A 13,094-nucleotide genomic window follows, 5' to 3' on the forward strand; every position below is an offset into this window, starting at 1 on the left:
CTTCATGAGCAATGGGGCAGGGCTGTAGGTGTCTTTCTCCCTCTCTCCCTTCCCCTTCCCTTTGATTGGCTAGAATGCAGACACATGTCTATTGTTGAACCAATCACTGTGGCTGGGGGGGGATGGGCATGCTAATTAGCTATCATTTGGCCCCTCTTCTTCTAGCGTTTGCCCTTCTTCCGTAGCCAGTCAACAGCGTCAGGTTGAGCCTGATGTAAAGTTTCGAGAGACCTCTTTTGAATCTGGAGAGGTGGCAGTCGTTGACTATGTGGGTTTGGCCCCTGAGAGTGAGGAAAGAGTCACTGCCCAGGAGTAGGGTGGACTGCACTCTATGCTCCACACCTCCTGTGGCTTTTCTCTAGAGATGCCCCCATACACTGCCTCCCTAGACCCTCGTTGGCATATTTGAGATTAACCAGGAAATTGCTTCCGTGTAGACCTGCCCCTCCAGCAACGTTCCTCTCACTTTTTGTCTGGCTGCATTTCCCAAGGTCTGGAGCCAGAAGCACCAGTCTCTTGCTGATGGTTTAGATCACCAAGTCAAGTCTTGCAAATGAAAACCAGGGCCTGGCATCTGGCAACTGCAACCTGAAAACCTTTTTTCTCAGCCCAGACCAGAAGGTGAGGATAGTCAGAGCTGGATTCAGTTATGAAGGCTTGTTCGAATCCATTTCTATATGGTCCCGCCAGGGCCGTGTAACAATAACCAACAGCGATGGATGACAGACAGTGGTGTTCACTCATTTAGTTTTATTGAAGAATTCATTTTTAAATTTTCATATATATTGTGGTCCGGGAGGTGACGCAGTGGTAAAGCTTTGGACTCTCAAGCATAAGGTCCCGAGTTTGATCCCCAGCAGAACATGTGCCAGAATAATGTCTGGTTCTTTCTCTCTCCTCCTATCTTTCTTGTAAATAAATAAAATCTTAAAAATTTTTCATATATCTTATTTGATAAGACAGAAAGAAATTGAGAGGGAATGGAGATAGGGAGAGAGAGAGACAGACAGACAGACATCTGGGGGTTTGAACTGGGTCCTGGCAGATGGTAAAATGGGCACTTAATCAGGTATACCACCACCTGGTCCCTAGCATTTATATTTATTTATGGGTCTGTGGGCTGTGGGGCATGTTTAGGTGTTTTATTTTTAGTTTTTTTAAAAAACATTTTATTTAATGAGAAAGATACAGAGACCAGAACACTGCTCAACTTCAGTTTATGTTCATACTTATGATTGAACTTGGTACTTCAGAGCCTCAGGCACGAAAGCCTTTTTTTCTTTCTCCTCTTTTTTTTTTTCCCAGAACACTGCTCAGCTCTGGCTTATGGTGGTGGGTTGAACCTGGGACCTTGGAGCCTCAGGCATGAGAGTCTCTTTGCGTAACCATTATGCTATCTACCTCCACCCATGAAAGCCTTCTTCCAGGACCCTTCCACTATCTCCCCAAGTCCCCAGAGGCTACATTTTAATCCAAGGTAGAGACGGAGGGCCTGAAATCTACAGCCCACAGTGTAAGTTCCAAGCAAGGGACCATGGGGCAACCTTGGCTGCAGGGAACTTCCAGCTGTGGCACTCTGCAGTGAGACCCTCCAGAGCTAGTCCCTGGAAACACACACTCGCCTTCTTCCATCCCTCCTCCTGGATCTCTGTTCTTCCCATGCCCCAAGGCCACGTCACAAGAGCAGAAGCTGGACATAGAAGCAGGGGCACCGGTGGTGGTGGTGGTCAGGGGGAGGGGGATTATCTGCCCTGAGGAAGTGCACCTTATTTCCGACTGGGACTTCTAGAGGGACCATCAGGTAATTGTGCCCCACCCCCACCTTCCAGGTGTTAGAAGCTGCTTTACTGACCTCAGCAGGGTTTTCTGACTTTTCTGGGGCCTTGATTCAGCTGGTCTCATCTTAACAAGTCAGCTCTAACTGCTCATGAGGGGAGCAGAGGGACAAGACAACACGAATCCACTTTGTTATTGTCGCATTTGTCAAAGCAAGCCACAGAGGTCACGACCAGAGTTTGAGGCGGGGGCGGAGTGGGGGAGTCTATTCTAGCAGGTGGGCATCAGGTAGGACGCAGAGTTGGGTCGTTAAATACAATCAGTTGGGTGGCCCAGGAGGTGGCGCAGTGGATAAAGAATTGGACTCTCAATCATGAGGTCATGAGTTCAGTTCCCAGTAGCATGTGTACCAGAATGATGCTCTAGTTCTCTCTCTGTTCTACTGTTTTCTCTCATTAAATGATAAGATATTTTTTAAATTTTTCTCTCTCTCTCTCTCTCTCTCTCTCTCTCTCTCTTTGCCTCTAGGGTTATTGCTGGGGCCTGGTGCCTGTACTACAAATCCAATGCTCCCAGTGGCCATTTTTTCATTTTTTTTTTCTTTCTGTTTTTATTTTACAGGACAGAGGGAAATTGAGAGGGGAGGGGAGGAGAGAAGGGGAGAGAGAAGGAGAGACACCTGTAGACCTGCTTCACCGCTCATGAAGCATTCCCCCTGCAGGTGGGGAGCTAGGGCTTGAACCCAGGTCCTAGCGCATGGTGATATGTGCGATTAACCCGCTGCACTACTGCCCATCCCCCAGTAATAAAGGTCTTTTAACAGTGCAATCATTCCTCCATAGGCCCTGAGTTTTTCTTTTTCTTTCTCAATTAGGGCATCATCAGGAAGTGGTCAGCAGGGTAAGGGCAGACCCCCCAGCCCCTAACAATTTTCTTCTCAGTCCCTTGCCCACTGTTCCAGAGATAGGAAGAGGGGCTGTCTCCTTTAGTCTCTCAGACACATGCTTGATGATTGAGCATTTATGTTTTTCTTTATTAAATATGTCCTTTCTTTCTTTCTTTCTTTCTCTCTTTCTTTATTAATGAGAAACATAGGCAGAACAAGAGCCAGACATCACTCTGGTACATGTGCTGCCAGGGATTGAACTCAGGACCTCATGCTTGAGAGTCTGATGCTTTATCCACTGCACCATCTCCTGGACCACAATATGTTTATTTATTTCCCAGGTGAGAAAAAATAATGAGAGAGACCAGAGTGGCTCTGGCATACGTGATGTCAGGGATGAAATCTGGGGCCAGTAGGAGCCTCACATGTGCGTGTCCTGTGCTCTGACACTGCTCTGTCTCTCTGCCTCCCCTACCCTTGGGTGAGCACTTCTGGATGACTTGAGAACCGGAGGACAGGAGCACTGTTTCCCATGGGGACTAGGCATACCAGCAAGGATCACACGTGATCAATAGAGGTGGGGGTAGAGGGTGGGGGGGAGAAGTGTATAAGCCAGGAGAGCCCATGATGATGACACTCCAAAGGACTATATCATCTGTCCCCATACCCCCGACTGGCCCCTTGTGACCCAGCCATGAGCTGACCTTGCTTCTTTCTGTCCCTGCCCTGTCTTGACAAACCCCAGTTCAGTGGAGACCCAGTTTCTCCTTCCAGATCAGGAAGGTTTCCTGGGGGGTGGGTTTCATCCTCCCCCCCACACCCACATACGCACAACCACTGGGGCGACTACTCCTGTCCCTCCATGCGAGACCTGCTTCTCCTTATCCGGAGAGCACTGGGATTCTTGGAGACAGTGTGCTATCAAGCTGGTGTGTGAGACATATGCGCTCTCTTCCTCCCTACCCCTCAACAACTTTCCTGGGTGGATGTTCTCCTACAGCCCATTTGTGCAGGTGGAAACACTGAGGTTGAGGGAGGCCGAGAGAACCTCCAGCAAGATACAGGGTCAGGATTTGAACCCTGCATGGTGCCGCTGGTGCCACCTACCAGATCTCCTGGCCAGGCCTTTCTCCACCCCCTCATGCGTCTCTCCTCAACTTCCCCATTACCATACATGACTAGATCAACTCTGAATGTAGTCCACTGCAAAAAAGAACAAAAGCAAAAAAGACAATGTAAGGCAAGAAAGTCCTTCCTCCCTGTGGTCCCAGAGGGAGAAGCAGAGAGACTGTCAACTCCCTGAATCTCCCCTCCAGCCCTCCTCCCTACCTTCCTCCCTGCCCCGGGGGCCTCTACCTCAATGGGGGAAGCAGGCAGTGGAGGAGGTCAGAGGGTGGGCGGCCAGCCAGCCAGACCCGCTGGAAACAGCTCTCTCTCTCTCTCCCTCTCTCTCTCTCTCTGCCGCTAGTGGTGGGTCCACACCCTGGGCACATAAGCCCCACCTCCCAGTTTTATTAGCATTACAGTTGAGGGTCTAGCGTGGGCCATAAACCCATTTAAGAGGCTGCCGGAATGAAGAATTTAATATCGTTGGCATCATTAAATGGTGGCACAGAAAATCCACTTGGGGCAGTTGGGGGCCCTGGGTCACCACCACCCTCCCCCACCCCCAAAGGTGGGGCAGTCCTGACTGAGGGGGGAAGGGCAGAGGCCAGGAGGGTGTCTGCAGGCCTGGGGGAGAGGGCGCTGGGCACATGACCAATTAGGGAGACTTGAGGAGATGGGACAACGCTGTGGAGATAAGCGGGGGGTTTTATCGGACTATAAAAATACCACTTTCACTATCTGTTGCCTCCTCCAACTCCTGGGAACAGACAGAAGGAGGGCTACAGGGTGGAGGGGGGTGGGCAGGAAGCAGCTCAAGGTTCGAGCTCCGACAGCCAAAAATATACTGCAGGGAGCTGGTCTCCCCACCCCACCCCCTCTCCCCAAGCCACCAGCCAGCAGAGGAACAGCCCTGTGCCCTCACAGACCCCCAGCACATGTCTGCCTGTCCCCGTGTCCGAGTATCCGTGTACCTCTGCTGCTGGGGTGCTTTCACGGGTTTTAGTCCAAGCACAGGAGTCTAGCGTTGATGATGGGGACAAGGCGGATGGCTGTGCTAAATGAGGCCGCCTGCTCATCTTTACTCAGAGCTCACAGTATGAGGTGGAGACAGAAAACCAAAGAAGCAGAGTGGCAAAATAACAGAGGCCTTGGAGGTGACTGAGAGGGGGTGACATGTGTCTTCCATGCATGAGGCCCTGGGTTTGATCCCCAGTACCATATGGGAGCCCCAAAGATGAAAGAAGTGGGGCTCTATGGATGATAAAGTAGTGCTTTGTGCTGTCTCTCTCTCTCTCTAAGTGAATGAAATTTAAAAGAATGTGGGCTGGGGGTGGCTCACCTGTGAGGCACTGGGTTTGATTCCCTGCACCATATTATTATTATTATTATTTTATTTTTTTATTTTTTAACCAGAGCACTGTTCAGCTCTGGCTTATGCTGGTCCGGGGGGGGGGGGGGATTGAACCTGGGACTTTGGAGCCTCACGCATGAGAGTCTGTTTGCATAACCATTATGCTATCTATCCTCCACCCTATTAGTATTATTTTTTCCAGAGCTCTGGCTTATGGTGGTGTTGAGGTTTGAACCTGGGACCTCAGAGCTTTAGGCAGGGAAATCATTTTGCAAAACCACTATACTATCTCCCCAAGCCTTTTAGCACTACATTAAAAAAAAAATGCTAGCAGAGAGTGCCCAGAAGGAAGCTAGGAACTGGTTGGGTTGGGGGGTGAATTATGCATGGCTTGTGCAAAGGCCCTGAGGCAGGCACAGGTGGGGTTGACTGTGGAGCCAAGAAGGGGAGCAGGAGAGGAGGTGAGAGGCCAGGCATGGGCCCATCAGTGCAAAGCCTCTACAGTTATGGGAAGGAACTAAGATTTTAGCCTCCACCCTAGTTAAAGTGTCAAGGAGAAAACTCAGATCTTCCTATATGCAAGTCTTGTGCTCTGCCACTGAGCTCCACCCCAGCTCTTTTATCCTAACAGCTGTGGGCTGTTCTTTGTGGCCTCTGAGCAGGGATGGGGTGTGACTAAGGCCTCATTTGTGACAGGCTGGTGATGCCAGGGCAGAGGGGCAGGTCCCTGGGCAGACTCAGGGATTGGGGAGAGCAGGAGGCCAGCCTCAAGTCTGTTCCAAAGTCCCAGGACACTTGCTGGTTTCTGCACTTCCAGGCCTCAGTTTCCCCATATGTCAAATTCAATGAGTTGAACTAGTTATTGCTAGGGGCCCACTGGGGGTCCAACTCTGTGTGTATGTGTGGGGGGGAGGTTGTGTCAAAGCCTCTCATTTGGGGGAGGGGTATCTGGAATTCAGGTTTCTCTTCACCTGGATGGTTTGGGGGTGGGAGTGGTGATTCAAGGAGTCCTCTCTAGACAAACTTCATCCTGCAGCTGGGAAATGGTTCCTGATGGTGTCCCCCCCACACACACAGTCATTTTGGCCAGGGTAGGCAGAGGCAGCTGAGTGGGAGGCTGCAGGGAGCCTGCCAGGGGCCAGAAAGGCTATGGGGACAAGACCTGGTAACTGAGGGAAGATGGTAAGGGCTGATGGTAAGTGACTTTGTATGCATGGGGGGGGGGGCGCAAAATAATAGAGAGGGGGAGAGAGGGAAAGGGAGGGAGGACAGAGCAAGAGAGAGGGGAGAGAGAGGGAGAGAGGGAGGGAGGATAGAGCAAGAGAAGGGGGAGAAAGGGAGAGAAAGAGAGGTAGAGAGGGGAGAGAGAGGAACAGAAAGAGGAAGGCAGAGAGGGAGGCAGAGAAAGAGAGAGGAGAGATGTGACCTCGGTGCGGGGCTGTAATGCCTGTGGTTTGTTCACCTGAACACACTCTCAGAGACCTGTGTGGACTCCCAGCACTTCCTCTGCAGGTCCAGTGAGGTTGTGGGAGCCCCCAAGGTGGGGTGCTGGGTGTGTCTATGGATGTGTTCCATCACTGCCCACTGGGCTCTGCCTGCAGAGGGCGCCACTGAGTGGGGGGTTGGCATTTCCTGCACCTAGATTTCCAGCCAGCCCGGGAAGGAGGAGGGGGACTTCCCCTGTGCACTGGGCAGGGGGAGGGGGCGTCTGGGGGTGCAGCTGACACATGGTCCCCTTTGCTCCCAGGCACCTTTGGCCCAGTTCCCAGGAAGTGGCTGTGGAGTTGCCTTCCAAATATAGACCCGGTGGCCCCTGGCTGAGGACTCAGGGCCTCCAGCCTCCCGGCTGGTTCCAGGAGCTGCTAGTGAAAATACTAATCGTAAAAAAATGGCCATAAAAAAGGGAGGGGCACTGAGCCTGGTAGAGTGTAGGTGATGGCCCTCCTGCGGGGTGTTCTATAAGGATACACAGACCCACAGACACACTAGCCCATGTCACACACACACACACACACACACACACACACAGAGCAAACATGTGGCTTCCTTATGGGGTTTCTGATAAGGAAGTGTCCAGATGCTATGTGAGTGTGTGTGTATGTGTGTGTGTGTGTGTGTGTGTGTGTGTGTGTGTCTGTGTGCACTTAATACCTTCTCAAGGGAGGACACACACACTCATGTGACATCAGTGTCACACTGCCTTTCCTCATGGCATACTGTCATGGAGAGAAACATAGCCCAGGTAGTTCTACCAAGGGGCAGGGGGCTTGGAAGGGAGGTTGGAGGGGCATCAGGAGCAGTCCTGGCCTGGCTTGTGTGCACCCCTAGGCCCCCGATGACACCTGGGTCCCCAGGTGTGTGGGGGCTGGTGGCAGGGGGCAGCCTTAAGTCATACCCCTTGGGGAGGCCTGTGTGAGTGCTGAACATGTGGCACAAGTCTGGGGAAACCCTGATGTCTGCCTAGAGGTGAAGATGTCTTGGGGTACCTGGGATCCTGGAGATACGGAGCCCCCAAACCAACTGGGACAAGGCAGCAGGCCTAGAAGAAGTGGGGAGTTGGGGGGGGGCCCTTGAGCCTCCCTTTCAGGTTCTCTAGGGTGGGGGTGGAGGGGAGGCTGGACCTTGGTCCACCTTGTAAAGGAAGCTTCTCCTCGGGCCAACCTGGCCCCTGGCTGCTGGTGCTGAGCCCTGGCCTGGAGCCAGCAGAGCTGGTGTACAAAGGGGCAAATGGTGCTGGAAGAAATATCTAGAAGATGGGGAAACTAGAGGCTGCAGCGTTGCAGTGATAGGCTCTCCTGGGTCTTAGTCCCTGAGAAGAGGGTAGGGACATTCCTGGGGCCCACCTTGGCGTGGCGGATCCCTGACACAGGAAGTAAGACCAGCATGGTCTCCTCTCTCTACACCCAGAGCCAAGCATCAGAGAAGAGCACTGGAGCCTGAGCTGGGGGTGAGGGGGGTTCACAGAGGATGCTGAGTCCCCTGCTGCTACCCCCTGAGTGGGAGTAGCTGGAATGACCCCAGGGCTGTACAGCTTAGACCAAGTCCTCACCCTCTCTGAGCTGCAGCAATGATTAAAAACAAACTAAAAAAAGACATCTTTTTCTCTTCCCCTTCTCTCCAGCCCACCCATCCATTGACTCCCCCCCCCCCAGCCAAATCAGTGTGTATTAGCTGGGGGGTGTAGGGGGGCGTTGGATGTAGGTCAGGTTTCAGAGCAGAATAATGGGGTCTGAGAGGCTAGGTCCTACGTCCCATTCTGCTAAGTGATTGGGACCCTAAGGTCATCTTCTGGGTTTTTTGCTGGTGGGGTGGGGAGGATATATATATAGAGAGGGGGGGGGGAAAGAGAGAGAAAGAGAAAATAGGAGAGGAGGAGGAGGAGAGGGGACAGAGAGGAGAGAGAAGAGAAGGAGAGAGCAGAGCCTTTACCCTAAGACTTGCTGACTATCGGCTGCTTGTGAATAAACAGAACTTCAAGATGCTTAATAATCCGTCCTTTGTTCCCCACTTCCAAACCATTTTCTTCTTCCCACTCTCCTTCCTTTGCTGGTTAACTAGAGAACCCCGTCCATCAGTCCAGGATGGATGGATAAACCGATAGATCCCTCCTGGGTTGTGAAGTCACAGTGAGTGCCTTGGTTCAAGTGCCACCAGCGGTGGGTGTGATGGGAAAGGACTTGTCCTAGAGCTTCTTTGTGTTTATAGGGCTGCAGGTACCTAGACTCTGACTGGAGAGGTGACTGGGGACACTGAACAGCCAATCTACAGCCTGTAGGGACATTCAGAGCCTCCAGCTAACCTAGGGGAGAGGATTTTTTTTTTTTTTTTTTGAGAGAGGGGAGAATAGAACACCAGCTGGGAGACCAACAGGGTCCACAGCAGGGAGTGTAACAAAGTGAGGAACCACTTCTGAAGGCCAGTCCAGACCAAATTCCACCCCGCCCCCCACCTCCCTATCTCCCTACCTGTTCTTTCCATCTGGGTCACCACTCCCATCTCCCTCTGTTCCTCCCCATCCCATCTGAGCTGGTGAGCACCCTGCCTCATTCAGTGTGAGTTGGCTGCCTCTATGAGGAAGAGAGAAAGCGGGCTCCACTGTAGCCCTCAAACCATTTTTTAAAGATTTTTTAAATATCTCTTTTTTATTCCCCCTTTTTTGTTGCCCTTGTTGTTTTTTATTGTTGTAGTTATTATTGTTATTTTTATTGATGTCATCATTGTTGGATAGGACAGAGAAAAATGGAGGGGGGGAGACAGAGGGGGAAAGAAAGATAGACACCTGCAGACCTGCTTCACTGCCTGTGAAGCGACTCCCCTGCAGGTGGGGAGCCAGGGGCTCAAACCGGGATCCTTCCTCTGGTCCTTGAGCTTTGTGCCACCTGCGTTTAACCTGCTGTGCTACCGTCCAACTCCCCCAAAACCAATTTTTAAAAAAAGCAAAGGGCATCCCCCTCCTGCTGTGGGTCAAGAAGAAAGCAACCACCCTCCACTCTAATCACAGGATTGAGACCACGGAGTCACAAATGGTGTCCTTTGCCCTATAAAAGGAAAGGAAACCAATTTATTCTTCCCACAGGGAGGCGCCCCTTCCCTCCCTCCCCCCCCCCCCCCCCGCAGGCAGCAGGCAGGAACCCCAGGATGGTGATTTTTCTCCAGAGATGCAGCTGCCTCCGCTGGGTCTTGGGATCCCCGCTTCTGGGAAAGCATCCTTCTTATACCTGAGTTCAGTGCACAGATAGACTCTGCAGAAGGGGAACCACTTGAACTCACTTATTTTGGGGGTGTGTGGGTGGGGTGTGGACCTCTGTCCTGAAGAAGCCAAGGATGAGGCTAAGGAAAAACCAAGGGTGACAGGAAGTGTCTGGCAGCCAACACCCCCCCCCCACACACACACACATACTGCCCACTGTCCTCTGGGCATCTTGTATTTTGCTAGCAACCTTTGGGGTGGGGGAAGGTGGAGGGAGGGAGAGACTCTAGGTTACCGCTGGGTTACCCACAGTCCCCTTGGAAACAATCCCTGAGCTTTAACACGCTGGCCAGCCCCTGGCCTCTGTCAATGGCACACACCATAATGTTTTCTGGTGTAAACTGCAGTATGAGGGCTCCCTGATTTTCTGTGTGTATGTGTGTGTTGGGGGGAGACAGCCAGCACAAGCTCACACTGAGCTCTGATGAGGCTTCTTGCAGCTTGGGGGTCACCCACACCCCCCCTCAGGTTATTACTGGTGTCTTCACCGAAGGTCCAGGTGGGGTAGCCCCCTCCCCACAACCCCTTCTCACCCAGTTTCTCCTCAAAAATCAGACAGAGGGTAGTCATGGTTATTGACCTAGAGGAAAAGCAAGACCCGCTCCAAGCCAGGGCAGACCTTGGGAACGCCCCCCAAGGACTTGTCTTATTAAGGCCAAAGGATGAGGGGACTCAAATCATTACCAAGCCAGAGAGCTTCACTAAAGGAGGAGGGGGCTGAGTCTCTTTTTGTTTTCTTAGCAAATGTAAGTTCTGCCTCCACTGCTGTGTAGACGGAGAGGAAACCAGCCTCTTCCCCTAAAGCAAGGTCCTCCGTGGACATATCCCATCAAATTCTCTCCCTTGGCGACAGCCAGAACTTGGACCCCCAAGTTTCTGTCTGTGCTTTTGACTCAGGCCCTTTGAGTAAGCTTAACACGTGTGGATTTAATTTCTCTCTCTTGCTTTTTTTTCCCCCTCCCACTCCCCACCCCTCCAGCCCTCCACAACCCTTGGGAGAGAACAAGAAAAATAGTCTGGTGTGTCGACAGAGCGACACCAATCCTTTTGCCAAAGAAAATTTGTCTTCCTAGAGCCCCCAGAGCCCACAGGCTCCCAAGTTTCCACTCACCCTCCTCCAGTTGAGGGCCAGGGTCTCCAGACAGCATCCCACCCCCAATACACAACCCTCTGCCTATACCCCTCCAGACTGGAAGGTAGCAGCCTGGACTTCTATCTCACAATGTCAGAGCCCTGGAACTCAGTATGTTTTCAGCCCATTTTTTTAGGGGGTTGTGCACCCATGCAGACTTAAAGATTAAGTCTGGAGAGCTTCTGGGGTTGCAGCTGAAGCAGGTTTTCCAAGACTCCACGGAGTCCTCAGCACTGGAAATTTCAGGTTCCCTTAGCTGCTCTCCCACTTTCAGTTCAGGCGACTCCCTGAATTAGAAGGCAAGAGCTGAGGCCCCGTTGCACCCCAAGCACAGATTTGTTGGGCATCTCTGCTCTTCGGGACTCTGAGAATTTTCAGCCTTGATCCCTCAACTGGGCCCTGAGGAACTACAGTCCCTCTTCCACTTCTCACTCCATTACCCTGATTTTCTTTTTCCTGGCAGAGGGTGGATGGGTGAGGTTTTCCTCTCTGCTTAAACCTTGCGAGTTTGGAGAAGGCTGTTTCCAAAGCACAGGAGACCCACCACGAATAATAACTCCAACATAAGCAGCAAGGAGCATTCTTGGTGGGACTATTGGATGTTAAAAATCGAAATAATAATAGCCAGTATTCTTCCCAGATACTTCCGGTCCGGTCAGAAGGGGTAGGGGATTAGGAACTGAATAAAACATTAGGGAAAGAGACACTGGAAAAAAGTTAACCGCGCCAGATTTAACTAGGCCAAGAGGGAAAGTGACCCCTCTTGAGAAAGGAGAGAAGTTCCCACCCTCTGTCTGACCCTTGCAGTTTGCAAAACGACTTGGTCAAAGTTTAGTTTTGTCTCCGTTCCTATTGTTGTTATAATTTCTATTAACTTTCCTGTCCCTCCTCCACTTCCTTACACTATTATCATCATTATTATTATTATTATTTGCCTTCAGGAGAGACCAGAGTTGGAGACTAAATAAAAAGGAGGGAGGGATCCCCTTAAGTTCGTTGTCTTTGCAGAGGGAAGAAATAGGCTTTTTTGGGGGGGGGGAGGGGGCAACTTTTCTTCAAAACAGCAAATAGAAGAAGGGGAAAAAAGGAGGAGGAGGAGAAAAGACAACAGAAAAGGAAAGAAAAGACAGAAACCTTTTGTTTCTGTTTTTCTTTTCTTCCTCTTTAAACCCCTCGGCTCCCCGGTCCATGGCAGCATTTAAAATCCAAGCGGGCAGGGTTTTTGTAAAGTGAGCAGCAAACGGAGCGTTTGCTGGGTGGTGGGGGAAGCCTGCAACCCAAGGTGTAGCTGCCTCCATGGAGCAGCACCATGGGCTTGGGGGGGGGGCCGAGAATGGAGATTCTCACACTCACTTTTGGGGGTCTTTCTTCTGTGTGCCCTGGCCTCTGAGGCGTCTTAGGGAGCGGGTCCTGGAGAGAAGGAAGGCGGCATCTTTCTCCTTCCAGCCCAGTCCGAGCCTGGGGGTCCTGCCTGCCTCGGCCCAGAGGTCAAAGAGGAGTTGGCCAGTGGAGCTCTGGGCTCTTGGAAATCGGGGTGCATTGCTGTGCCCAGCAAGCCCTGGGGTCTGGGGAAGAGAGAGTGTTGGCAGACTGGGAAAGGAGGGAAGGAGAAGCTAGCTCTGGGGAGCCGCCTCCGACTGGCTAGAGGAGGGCCCCAAGGCACAGAGGCTGAGGCCCGCCTTCCCCACCACCCACGGGCTGCCCCGCTCCCGGCTCCAGGCGCCCTGGTCTCCTCCTGGGAGCTGCCCGCCGGCTGCACTCCCCGAGTGGGGCCAGGCCACAGGCGGCCATGAACCAGTAATCATGAACCCCAAACCATGAACCCCCAAACTGAGCCAGCTCCAACCTCCAGCTCCCTTGGGGACCCCCTAGGTGGGGGAACTTACCCTTCTGGAAGGCTCTGGGTCTCGCTTGCTGGGGCCCATCGCTTGGTGGTGGGCCTGCCGGTCTAGTCTCTCTCTCTCTCTCTCTCTCTCTCTCTCTGCAGTGCCGAGGGGAAGGGGGGTGTCTATACAGTAGGTTTCACAACACAACCCAAGGCTATTCCAGCTATGCACTGGGGGGAACACAGGGTGTCCAGGCCAGCAGAAAG

At 52.2% G+C, this 13,094-nt stretch overlaps 1 protein-coding gene and 1 long non-coding RNA gene across 2 annotated transcripts in view; one reads left to right on the plus strand and one right to left on the minus strand.

The window, feature by feature from the left end:
* TBX5 (T-box transcription factor 5) overlaps window positions 1-13,094 on the plus strand; it is a 114,007-nt gene that overhangs the window by 37,321 nt on the left and 63,592 nt on the right. The gene's annotated exons all lie outside the window — the stretch shown is intronic.
* Window positions 9,730-13,058, minus strand: LOC132539085 (uncharacterized). Its single transcript, XR_009550388.1, has 3 exons — window positions 12,889-13,058; window positions 12,356-12,560; window positions 9,730-9,862 (listed from the first exon to the last, which is right to left on the minus strand). It is a non-coding gene; the product is annotated as an uncharacterized LOC132539085 (long non-coding RNA).

Source organism: Erinaceus europaeus, chromosome 6 (assembly GCF_950295315.1).
Source record: "Erinaceus europaeus chromosome 6, mEriEur2.1, whole genome shotgun sequence".
Classification (NCBI taxonomy): domain Eukaryota; kingdom Metazoa; phylum Chordata; class Mammalia; order Eulipotyphla; family Erinaceidae; genus Erinaceus; species Erinaceus europaeus.